This window comes from Melospiza melodia, chromosome 1, assembly GCF_035770615.1.
Source record: "Melospiza melodia melodia isolate bMelMel2 chromosome 1, bMelMel2.pri, whole genome shotgun sequence".
Taxonomy (NCBI): domain Eukaryota; kingdom Metazoa; phylum Chordata; class Aves; order Passeriformes; family Passerellidae; genus Melospiza; species Melospiza melodia.
Window position 1 is genome coordinate 77,094,408 of NC_086194.1, and position 12,380 is coordinate 77,106,787.

Genomic DNA, 12,380 nt, shown 5'->3' on the forward strand with positions numbered 1-12,380 from the left:
AAGGAGCCAGCCGGCCACGTCCAGTCATATACCCCCAAAAAAAAACCACGGAACTTTTCTCCAGCAAACAAAAATCCGCTGCCCCGCGTCTGGATGGCAGATTGCAGGAGCTATTTAGTATTATCAAACCAGCCCGACTTGGCACTGGTGGCACCATGAGTCTGGTAACCATCCTGCCTATCGTAGCTTTTCAGTAGTCAGCCGGTCACTCCCAGCCATAGGCCCCCAGACAAATACCTCGGCCCGTTTCCCTGGGAAACAAAAGTAAGCTGTCCCGCTTCTGGATGGCAGATTGCAGGAGCCACTTGGTACTATCAAACCAGCCCAACTTGTTCCCAGACCCAAGGTGGCACCAGTGCCAAGTGGGGCTGGTTTGATGGTGCAACGTGGCTCCTGCAATCTGCCATCCAAAAGCGGGGCAGCTTACTTTTGTTTGCCAGGGAAACGGGCCGAGGTTTGTGTCTGGGGGTCTATGGCTGGGAGTGACCGGCTGGCTCCTGAAAAGCTACGATAGGCAGGATGGTTCCCAGACAAGAGGTGCCACCAGTGCCAAGTTGGGCTGGTTTGATAGTACCAAGTGGCTCCTGCAATCTGCCATCAAAAAGTTGGCAGGCGAGTTTTGTTTTCCAGGGAAAAGCGCCGTAGTTTTTGTTTGGGGGCCTGTGGCTCAGAGTGGCCGGGTGGCTTCTTAGAATCCACGATACGCAGGATGGTTCCTAGACCCAAGGTGGCACCAGTGCCAAGTCGGGCTGGTTTGACACAACCAAGTGGCTCCTGCAATCTGCCATCCAGAATCGGGGCAGCTTAATTTTGTTTGCCAGGGAAACGGTCCGAGGTTTGTGTCTGGGAGCCTATGGCTGGGAGTGACCGGCTGGCTCCTGAAATGCTACAATAGGCAGGATGGTTCCCAGACCCATAGTGGCACCAGTGCCAAGTTGGGATGATTTGATAGTACCAAGTGGCTCCTGCAATCTGCCATCAAAAAGTTGGCAGGCGAATTTTGTTTTCCAGGGAAAAGCGCCGTTGTTTGTGTTTGGGGGCCTGTGGCTGGGAGTGGCCGGCTGGCTCCTTAGAATCCACGATATGCAGGATTGTTCCCAGACCCAAGGTGGCACCAGTGCCAAGTCGGGCTGGTTTGATGGTGCAAAGTGGCTCCGGCAATCTGCCATCCAGACGCGGGGCAGCGGATTTTTGTTTCCAAGAGAAATGGTCCGTGGTTTGTTTTTGGGGGTTTATGGCTGGGCGTGGCCGGCTGGCTCCTTAAAAAGCTCGATATGCAGGATGGTTCCCTGACACAAGGTGGCACCAGTGCCACGTCGGGCGGTTTTCGTAGTACAAAGTGCGTCCTAAAATTTGCCATCCAGAAGAGGGGCAGTTGAGTTTTGTTTGCCAGAGAAAAGGGCCGTGGTTTGTTTTTGGGGGCATATGGCTGAGAGTGGCCGGCTGGCTCCTGAAAAGCTACGATAGGCAGGATGTTTACCAGACCCATGGTGGCACCAGTGCCAAGTTGGGCTGATTTGATAGTACCAAGTGGCTCCTGCAATCTGCCATCCAGAATCGGAGTAGCTTACTTTTGTTTTCCAGGGAAACGGGCCGAGGTTTGTGTCTGGGGGTCTATGGTTGGGAGTGGCCGGCTGGCTCCTTAGAAACCACGATACGCAGCATGGTTCCCAGACAAGAGGTGCCACCAGTGCCAAGTTGGGCTGGTTTGATACTACCAAGTGGCTGCTGCAATCTGCCATCCAGAAGCGGGGCAGCTTACTTTTGTTTGCCAGGGAAACGGACCGTTGTTTGTGTTTGGGGGCCTATGGCTGGGAATGACCGGCTGGCTCCATAAAATCCACGATACGCAGGATGGTTCCCAGACCAGAGGTGGCACCAGTGCCAAGTCGGGCTGGTTTGATAGTACCAAGTGGCTCCTGCAATCTGCCATCAAAATGTTGGCAGGCGAGTTTTGTTTGCCAGAGAAAAGGGCCGTGGTTTGTTTTTGGGGGCATATGGCTGGGAGTGGCCGGCTGGCTCCTGAAAAGCTACGATAGGCAGGATGTTTACCAGACCCATGGTGGCACCAGTGCCAAGTTGGGCTGGTTTGATAGTAACAAGTGGTTCCTGCAATCTGCCATCAAAATGTTGGCAGGCGAGTTTTGTTTTCCAGGGAAAAGCGCCGTTGTTTTTGTTTGGGGGCCTGTGGCTGGGAGTGGCCGGCTGGCTGCTTGGAATCCACGATACGCAGGATGGTTCCCAGACCAGAGGTCGCACCACTGCCAAGTCGGGCTGGTTTGATACTACGTAGTGGATCCTGCAATCTGCCATCCAGAAGCGGGACAGCTTACTTTTTTTTGTCAGGGAAACCGGCTGAGCTTTGTGTCACGGGGCCTATTGCTGGGAGTGACCGTCTAGATCCTGAAAAGCTACGATAGGCAGGATGGTGACCAGACCCATGGTGGCACCAGTGCCAAGTTGGGCTGGTTTGATAGTACCAAGTGGCTCCTGCAATCTGCCATCAAAAAGTTGGCAGGCGAGTTTGTTATCCAGGGAAAAGCGCCGTTGTTTGTGTTTGGGGGCCTGTGGCTGGGAGTGGCCGGCTGGCTCCTTAGAATCCACGATCGGGAGGATGGTTCCCAGACCTGAGGTGGCACCAGTGCCAAGTCGGGCTAGTTTGATGGTGCAAAGTGGCTCCTGCAATCTGCCATCCAGAAGCGGGGCAGCTTACTTTTGTTTGCCAGGGAAACGGGCCGAGGTTTGTGTCTGGGGGCCTATGGCTGGGAGTGACCGGCTGGCTCCTGAAAAGCTACGATAGGCAGGATGGTGACCAGACCCATGGTGGCACCAGTGCCAAGTTGGGCTGGTTTGATAGTACCAAGTGGCTCCTGCAATCTGCCATCAAAAAGTTGGCAGGCGAGTTTTGTTTTCCAGGGAAAACGCCGTTGTTTTAGTTTGGGGGCCTGTGGCTGGGAGTGGCCGGCTGGCTCCTTAGAATCCACGATACGCAGGATGGTTCCCAGACCAGAGGTGGCACCAGTGCCAAGTCGGGCTGGTTTGATAGTACCAAGTGCGTACTGCAATCTGCCATCCAGAAGCGGGGCAGCTTACTTTTGTTTGCCAGGGAAACGGGCCGAGCTTTGTGTCTGGGGGCCTATGGCTGGGAGTGACCGGCTGGCTCCTGAAAAGCTACGATAGGCAGGATGGTGACCAGACCCATGGTGGCACCAGTGCCAAGTTGGGCTGGTTTGATAGTACCAAGTGGCTCCTGCAATCTGCCATCAAAAATTTGGCAGGCGAATTTTGTTTTCCAGTGAATAGCGACCTTGTTTTTGTTTGGGGGCCTATGGCAGGGAGTGACCGGCTGGCTAATTAGAATCCATGATACGCAGCATGGTTCCCAAACCTGAGGTGGCACCAGTGCCAAGTCGGGCTAGTTTGATGGTGCAAAGTGGCTCCTGCAATCTGCCATCCAGAAGCGGGGCAGCTTACTTTTGTTTGCCAGGGAAACGGGCCGAGGTTTGGGTCTGGGGGCCTATGGCTGGGAGTGACCGGCTGGCTCCTGAAAAGCTACGATAGGCAGGATGGTGACCAGACCCATGGCGGCACCAGTGCCAAGTTGGGCTGGTTTGATAGTACCAAGTGGCTCCTGCAATCTGCCATCAAAAAGTTGGCAGGCGAGTTTTGTTTTCCAGGGAAAAGCGCCGTTGTTTTTGTTTGGGGGCCTGTGGCTGGGAGTGGCCGGCTGGCTCCTTAGAATCCACGATACGCAGGATGGTTCCCAGACCAGAGGTGGCACCAGTGCCAAGTCGGGCTGGTTTGATAGTACCAAGTGCGTACTGCAATCTGCCATCCAGAAGCGGGGCAGCTTACTTTTGTTTGCCAGGGAAACGGGCCGAGGTTTGTGTCTGGGGGCCTATGGCAGGGAGTGACCGGCTGGCTCCTGAAAAGCTACGATAGGCAGGATGGTGACCAGACCCATGGTGGCACCAGTGCCAAGTTGGGCTGGTTTGATAGTACCAAGTGGCTCCGGCAATCTGCCATCAAAATGTTGGCAGGCGAGTTTTGTTTTCCAGCGAATAGCGCCCTTGTTTGTGTTTGGGGGGCCTATGGCAGGGAGTGACCGGCTGGCTAATTAGAATCCACGATACGCAGCATGGTTCCCAGACCTGAGGTGGCACCAGTGCCAAGTCGGGCTAGTTTGATGGTGCAAAGTGGCTCCTGCAATCTGCCATCCAGAAGCGGGGCAGCTTACTTTTGTTTGCCAGGGAAACGGGCCGAGGTTTGTGTCTGGGGGCCTATGGCTGGGAGTGACCGGCTGGCTCCTGAAAAGCTACGATAGGCAGGATGGTGACCAGACCCATGGTGGCACCAGTGCCAAGTTGGGCTGGTTTGATAGTACCAAGTGGCTCCTGCAATCTGCCATCAAAAAGTTGGCAGGCGAGTTTTGTTTTCCAGGGAAAAGCGCCGTTGTTTGTGTTTGGGGGCCTGTGGCTGGGAGTGGCCGGCTGGCTGCTTAGAATCCACGATACGCAGGATGGTTCCCAGACCAGAGGTGGCACCAGTGCCAAGTCGGGCTGGTTTGATACTACCAAGTGGATCCTGCAATCTGCCATCCAGAAGCGGGACAGCTTACTTTTGTTTGCCAGGGAAACGGGCAGAGCTTTGTGTCTGGGGGCCTATGACTGGGAGTGACCGTCTAGGTCCTGAAAAGCTACGATAGGCAGGATGGTGACCAGACCCATGGTGGCACCAGTGCCAAGTTGGGCTGGTTTGATAGTACCAAGTGGCTCCTGCAATCTGCCATCAAAAAGTTGGCAGGCGAGTTTTGTTTTCCAGGGAAAAGCGCCGTTGTTTTTGTTTGGGGGCCTGTGGCTGGGAGTGGCCGGCTGGCTCCTTAGAATCCACGATACGCAGGATGGTTCCCAGACCAGACGTTGCACCAGTGCCAAGTCGGGCTGGTTTGATAGTACCAAGTGCGTACTGCAATCTGCCATCCAGAAGCGGGGCAGCTTACTTTTGTTTGCCAGGGAAACGGGCCGAGGTTTGTGTCTGGGGGCCTATGGCTGGGAGTGACCGGCTGGCTCCTGAAAAGCTACGATAGGCAGGATGGTGACCAGACCCATGGTGGCACCAGTGCCAAGTTGGGCTGGTTTGATAGTACCAAGTGGCTCCGGCAATCTGCCATCAAAATGTTGGCAGGCGAGTTTTGTTTTCTAGCGAATAGCGCCCTTGTTTGTGTTTGGGGGCCTATGGCAGGGAGTGACCGGCTGGCTAATTAGAATCCACGATACGCAGCATGGTTCCCAGACATGAGGTGGCACCAGTGCCAAGTCGGGCTAGTTTGATGGTGCAAAGTGGCTCCTGCAATCTGCCATCCAGAAGCGGGGCAGCTTACTTTTGTTTGCCAGGGAAACGGGCCGAGGTTTGTGTCTGGGGGCCTATGGCTGGGAGTGACCGGCTGGCTCCTGAAAAGCTACGATAGGCAGGATGGTGACCAGACCCATGGTGGCACCAGTGCCAAGTTGGGCTGGTTTGATAGTACCAAGTGGCTCCTGCAATCTGCCATCAAAATGTTGACAGGCGAGTTTTGTTTTCCAGGGAAAAGCGCCGTTGTTTGTGTTTGGGGGCCTGTGGCTGGGAGTGGCCGGCTGGCTCCTTAGAATCCACGATACGCAGGATGGTTCCCAGACCAGAGGTGGCACCAGTGCCAAGTCGGGCTGGTTTGATAGTACCAAGTGCGTACTGCAATCTGCCATCCAGAAGCGGGGCAGCTTACTTTTGTTTGCCAGGGAAACGGGCAGAGCTTTGTGTCTGGGGGCCTATGGCTGGGAGTGACCGTCTAGGTCCTGAAAAGCTACGATAGGCAGGATGGTGACCAGACCCATGGTGGCACCAGTGCCAAGTTGGGCTGGTTTGATAGTACCAAGTGGCTCCTGCAATCTGCCATCAAAATGTTGGCAGGCGAGTTTTGTTTTCCAGGGAAAAGCGCCGTTGTTTGTGTTTGGGTGCCTGTGGCTGGGAGTGGCCAGCTTCTAATTGGAATCCACGATACGCCGGATGGTTCCCAGACCTGAGGTGGCACCAGTGACAAGTCGGGCCAGTTTGATGGTGCAAAGTGGCTCCTGCAATCTGCCATCCAGAAGCGGGGCAGCTTACTTTTGTTTTCCAGGGAAAAGGGCCGAGGTTTTTCTCTGGGGGCCTATGGTTGGGAGTGACCGGCTGGCGCCTGAACAGCTACGATAGGCAGGATGGTTCCAAGACCCATGGTGGCACCAGTGCCATGTTGGGCTGATTTGATAGTACCAAGTGGCTCCTGCAATCTGCCATAAAAATGTTGGCAGGCAAGTTTTGTTTTCCAGGGAAAAGCGCCGTTGTTTGTGTTTGGGGGCCTGTGGCTGGGAGTGGCCAGCTTGCTAATTGGAGTCCACGATACGCAGGATGGTTCCCAGACCAGAGGTGGCACCAGTGCCAAGTCGGGCTGGTTTGATAGTACCAAGTGCGTCCTGCAATCTGCCATCCACAAGCGGCGCCGCTTAGTTTTGTTTGCCACGGAAACGGGCCGAGGTTTGTGTCTGGGGGCCTATGGCTGGGAGTGACCGGCTAGGTCCTGAAAATCTACGATAGGCAGGATGGTGACCAGACCCATGGTGGCACCAGTGCCAAGTTGGGCTGGTTTGATAGTACCAAGTTGCTCCGGCAATCTGCCATCAAAATTTGGCAGGCGAGTTTTGTTTTCCAGGGAAAAGCGCCGCTGTTTGTGTTTGAGGGCCTGTGGCTGGGAGTGTCCGGCTGGCTCCTTAGAATCCACGATACGCAGGATGGTTCCCAGACCTGAGGTGGCACCAGTGCCAAGTCGGGCTAGTTTGATGGTGCAAAGTGGCTCCTGCAATCTGCCATCCAGAAGCGGGGCAGCTTACTTTTTTTTGCCAGGGAAACGGGCCGAGGTTTGTGTCTGGGGTCTATGGCTGGGAGTGACCGGCTGGCTCCTGAAAAGCTACGATAGGCAGGATGGTGACCAGACCCATGGTGGCACCAGTGCCAAGTTGGGCTGGTTTGATAGTACCAAGTGGCTCCGGCAATCTGCCATCAAAAAGTTGGCAGGCGAGTTTTGTTTTCCAGGGAAAAGCGCCGATGTTTGTGTTTGGGGGCCTGTGGCTGGGAGTGGCCGGCTGGCTCCTTAGAATCCACGATACGCAGGATGGTTCCCAGACCTGAGGTAGCACCAGTGCCAAGTCGGGCTGGTTTGATAGTACCAAGTGCGTCCTGCAATCTGCCATCCAGAAGCGGGGCAGATTACTTTTGTTTGCCAGGGAAACGGGCCGAGGTTTGTGTCTGGGGGCCTATGGCTGGGAGTGACCGGCTGGCTCCTGAAAAGCTACGATAGGCAGGATGGTGACCAGACCCATGGTGGCACCAGTGCCAAGTTGGGCTGGTTTGATAGTACCAAGTGGCTCCTGCAATCTGCCATCAAAAGTTGGCAGGCGAGTTTTGTTTTCCAGGGAAAAGCGCCGTTGTTTGTGTCTGCGGGCCTGTGGCTGGAGTGGCCGGCTGGCTCCTTTAAACACACGATACGCCGGATGGTTCCCAGACCCAAGTTGGCACCAGTGCCAAGTTGGGCTGGTTTGATAGTACCAAGTGGTTCCTGCAATCTGCAATCAAAATGTTGGCAGGGGAGTTTTGTTTTCCAGGGAAAAGCGCCGATGTTTTTTTTTGGGGGCCTGTGGCTGGGAGTGGCCGGCTGGCTCCTTAGAATCCAAGATACGCAGGATGGTTCCCAGACCAGAGGTGGCACCAGTACCAAGTCGGGCTGGTTTGATAATAACAAGTGGATCCTGAAATCTGCCATCCAGAAGCGGGGCAGCTTACTTTTGTTTGCCAGGGAAACGGGCAGAGCTTTGTGTCTGGGGGCCTATGGCTGGGAGTGACCGGCTGGCTCCTGAAAAGCTACGATAGGCAGGATGGTGACCAGACCCATGGTGTCAGCAGTGCCAAGTTGGGCTGGTTTGATAGTACCAAGTGGCTCCTGCAATCTGCCATCAAAAAGTTGGCAGGCGAGTTTTGTTTTCCAGGGAAAAGCGCCGTTGTTTGTGTTTGGGGGCCTGTGGCTGGGAGTGGCCGTCTTGCTAATTGGAATCCACGATACGCAGGAGGGTTCCCAGACCTGAGGTGGCACCAGTGACAAGTCGGGCCAGTTTGATGGTGCAAAGTGGCTCCTGCAATCTGCCATCCAGAAGCGGGGCAGCTTACTTTTGTTTGCCAGGGAAACGGGCCGAGGTTTGTGTCTGGGTTCCTATGGCTGGGAGTGACCGGCTGGCTCCTGAAAAGCTACGATAGGCAGGATGGTGACCAGATCCATGGTGGCACCAGTGCCAAGTTGGGCTGATTTGATAGTACCAAGTGGCTCCTGCAATCTGCCATCAAAAATTTGGCAGGCGAGTTTTGTTTTCCAGGGAAAAGCGCTGTTGTTTGTATTTGGGGGCCTGTGGCTGGGAGTGGCCCGCTGGCTCCTTAGAATCCACGATACGCAGGATGGTTCCCAGACCCAAGGTGGCACCATTTCCAAGTTGGGCTGGTTTGATAGTACCAAGTGCGTACTGCAATCTGCCATCCAGAAGCGGGGCAGCTTACTTTTGTTTGCCAGGGAAACGGGCCGAGGTTTGTGTCTGGGGGCCTATGGCTGGGAGTGACCGGCTGGCTCCTGAAAAGCTACGATAGGCAGGATGGTGACCAGACCCATGGTGGCACCAGTGCCAAGTTGGGCTGATTTGATAGTACCAAGTGGCTCCTGCAATCTGCCATCAAAAAGTTGGCAGGCGAGTTTTGTTTTCCAGGGAAAAGCGCCGTTGTTTGTGTTTGGGGGCCTGTGGCTGGGAGTGGCCAGCTGGCTCCTTAGAATCCACGATACGCAGGATGGTTCCCAGACCCAAGGTGGCACCAGTGCCAAGTTGGGCTGGTTTGATAGTACCAAGTGTCTCCTGCAATCTGCCATCCAGAAGCAGGGCAGCTTACTTTTGTTTGCCAGAGAAATAGGCCTAGGTTTTTGTTTGGGGGCCTGTGGCTAGGAGTGGCCGGCTGGCTCCTAAGAATCCACGATACGCAGGATGTTTCCCAGACCCAAGGTGGCACCAGTGCCAAGTCGGGCTGGTTTGATAGTACCAAGTGGCTCCTGCAAACTCCATCAAAAAGTTGGCAGGCGTGTTTTGTTTTCCAGGGAACAGCGCCGTTGATTTTGTTTGGGGGCCTGTGGCTCAGAGTGGCCGGGTGGCTCCTTAGAATCCACGATACGCAGGATGGTTCCCAGACCCAAGGTGGCACCAGTGCCAAGTCGGGCTGGTTTGATTACACCAAGTGGCTCCTGCAATCTGCCATCCAGAAGTGAGGCAGCTAAGTTTTGTTTGCGAGAAAAAAGGGCCGTGGTTTTTGTTGGGGGCCTGTGGCTGGGAGTAGCCGGCTGGCTCCTTAAAATCCACGATAGGCAGGATGGTTCCCAGACCCAAGGTGGCACCAGTGCCAAGTCGGGCTGGTTTGATAGTACCAAGTGGCTCCTGCAATCTGCCATCCAGAAGCGGGGCAGCTGAGTTTTGTTTGCCAGAGAAAAAGGCTGTGGTTTGTGTTTGGGGGCCTGTGGCTGGCAGTGGCCGGCTGGCTCCTGAAAATCCACGATACGCAGCATGGTTCCCAGACCCAAGGTGGCACCAGTGCCAAGTGGGGCTCGTTTGACAGTGTCAAGTGCCTCCTGCAATCTCCCATCCAGAAGCGGGGCAGCTGAGTTTTTTTTGCCAGGGAAACGGACCTTTGTTTTTGATTGGGCTCTGTGGCCGAGAGTTGTCGGCTGTCTCCTGACAATCCACAATACGCAGGATGGTTCCCAGACCCAAGGTGGCACCAGTGCCAAGTCGGGCTGGTTTGATAGTACCAAGTGTCTCCTGCAATCTGCCATCCAGAAGCGGGGCAGCTGAGTTTTGTTTGCCAGAGAAAAGGGCCGTGGGTTGTGTTTGGGGGCATATGGCTGGGAGTGGCCACCTGGCTCCTTAAAATGCACGATACGCCGCATGGTAACCAGGCGCAAGGTGGCACCAGTGCCAAGTCAGGCTGTTTTTGTAGTACCCAGTGGCTCCTGCAATTTGCCATCCAGAAGCGGGGCAGTTGAATTTTGTTTGCTAGAGAAAAGGGCTGTGGTTTGTGTTTGGGGGCCTATGGCTGAGAGTGGCCGGCTGGCCCCTGAAAATCAACGATAGGCAGGATGGTTCCCAGATCCAAGGTGGCACCAGTGCCAAGTAAGGCTGGTTGTATGGTTCAAAGTAACTCCTGCAATCTGCCATCCAGAAGCGGGACAGCTGAGTTTTTTTTGCCAGAGAAAAGGTCCATGGTTTCTTTTTGGGGCATACGGCTGGGAATTGCCGGCTGGCTCCTTAAAATGCACGATACGCAGGATGGTTCCCAGAGCCAAGGTGGCACCACTGCCAAGTCGGGCTCTTTTTGTAGTACCAAGTGCGTCCTGCAATTTGCCATCCAGAAGAGGGGCAGTTGAGTTTTGTTTGCCAGAGAAAAGGGCCGTTGTTTGTGTTTGGGGGCCTGTGGCTGGGAGTGTTCGGCTGGTTCCTGAATATGTACGATACGCAGGATTGTTCCCAGATCCAAGGTGGCAGCAGTGCCATGTTGTGCTGGTGTGATAGTCCCAAGTGGCTCCTGCAATCTGCCATCCAGAAGTGGGGCAGCTGATTTTTGTTTGCCAGAGAAAAGGTCCGTGGTTTGTTTTTGGGGGCATATGGCTGAGAGTGGCCGGCTGGCCCCTGAAAATCCACGATACACAGGATGGTTCCCAGATCCAAGGTGGCACCTGTGCCAAGTCGGGCTGATTTGATAGTACTAAGTAGCTCCTGCAATCTGCCATGCAGAAGCGGGGCAGCTTACTTTTGTTTGCCAGGGAAACGGGCCGAGGTTTGTGTTTGGGGGCCTATGGCTGAGAGTGACCGGCTGGCTCCTGAAAAGCTACAATAGGCAGGATGGTGACCAGACCCATGGTGGCACCAGTGCCAAGTTGGGCTGGTTTGATAGTACCAAGTGGTTCCTGCAATCTGCCATCCAGAAGCAGGGCAGCTGAGTTTTGTTTGCCAGAGAAAAGGGCCTTGGTTTGTGTTTGGGGGCATATGGCTGGGTGTGGCCAGCTGGCTCCTTAAAATGCACGATATGCAACATGGCTCCCAGACCCAAGGTGGCACAAGTGCCAAGTTGGGCTGGTTTGATAGTACCAAGTGGCTCCTGCAATCTTCCATGATCACGTGGAGAAATACTTTCTGGTTTCAGCCTCATGCTCTTTCTTCTCTCCCTCAACTTCTCTATCACCTCTCATCTGGTTCACATGCGCTGTCTTCAAGGTCCACAGGCTACTTTTCACAGAATCTTCTGGCCTGATGAAGTAAGGATGATGAATAGAACAGAGCTGGGATCTATTTTCCAGTTTGGATAAAATGCATTCTGCACACAAATCCAAGGAGAACGGGCTGCCCCGATGCCCAGAAAATCTTTCACTCCTGCTAGTGTTCTACGTCAACCGCAACTTAGTCTGAAAGAAAAGCTTTTTCTCTGAGAGCATCTGAGAGGTTTGCATGAAGCACTGATATCTGACATATGCAATTTTGAATAGGAGAGGAAAAAGAAAATGGCAAGGAGTTTTTAATTTTAGTGGTTTCAATTTTAATTTCCGTGCACTTTTTCAAAACTTGTCAGCTCAAATGCCCATCAACATCTTTTAGTCATCTGTAAGTCAGTATTCATATAAAATGTGCTTCAAATCCAAAGAATTTCAAATTTGCACTCCAAGCTTCTATGCCTAGATTTATGATTTCCTACACATATTAGATGAAAGGAAGGCCTTTTTTACTGTGGGAGTGCTGGAACACTGGAACAGGTTGCCCAGAGAAGTTGTGGGTGTCCCATCCCTGAAAGTATTCAAGGTCACCCTGGACGGGGCTTGGAGCAGCAACAAAGGAGAAGCTTGATGGTAGAGAAACAAAGTTGGACTATAGAAGAAACTCGGATTGAAGTATAGGATCAAGTTTTCTCTCAGCTCTTGGGGTAAATTCAAAGTTGTACAAAATGACATTTATCTGTGCTATTCACTACTGTAACAGAAAGTTTCATGAAAACTGTACAGAAGATAGTAAATTTTAAAAGAGATCAGAATTACAGCATAAAATCCATGGGATAGGTTACAACATGAGACACTCTCTAAGAGAAAATCTCTGTGTTTCAGCACTTCATCGGGGTAAGATTTCATGAAGTGCCAAAGAAGGCGGCAAAATATCATTCGGGACATTATTTACTGGAATTCAGCCTGGCCATTAGTAGGAACTGCCTTTGAACATATCATGTAGATATACCACACACACTTT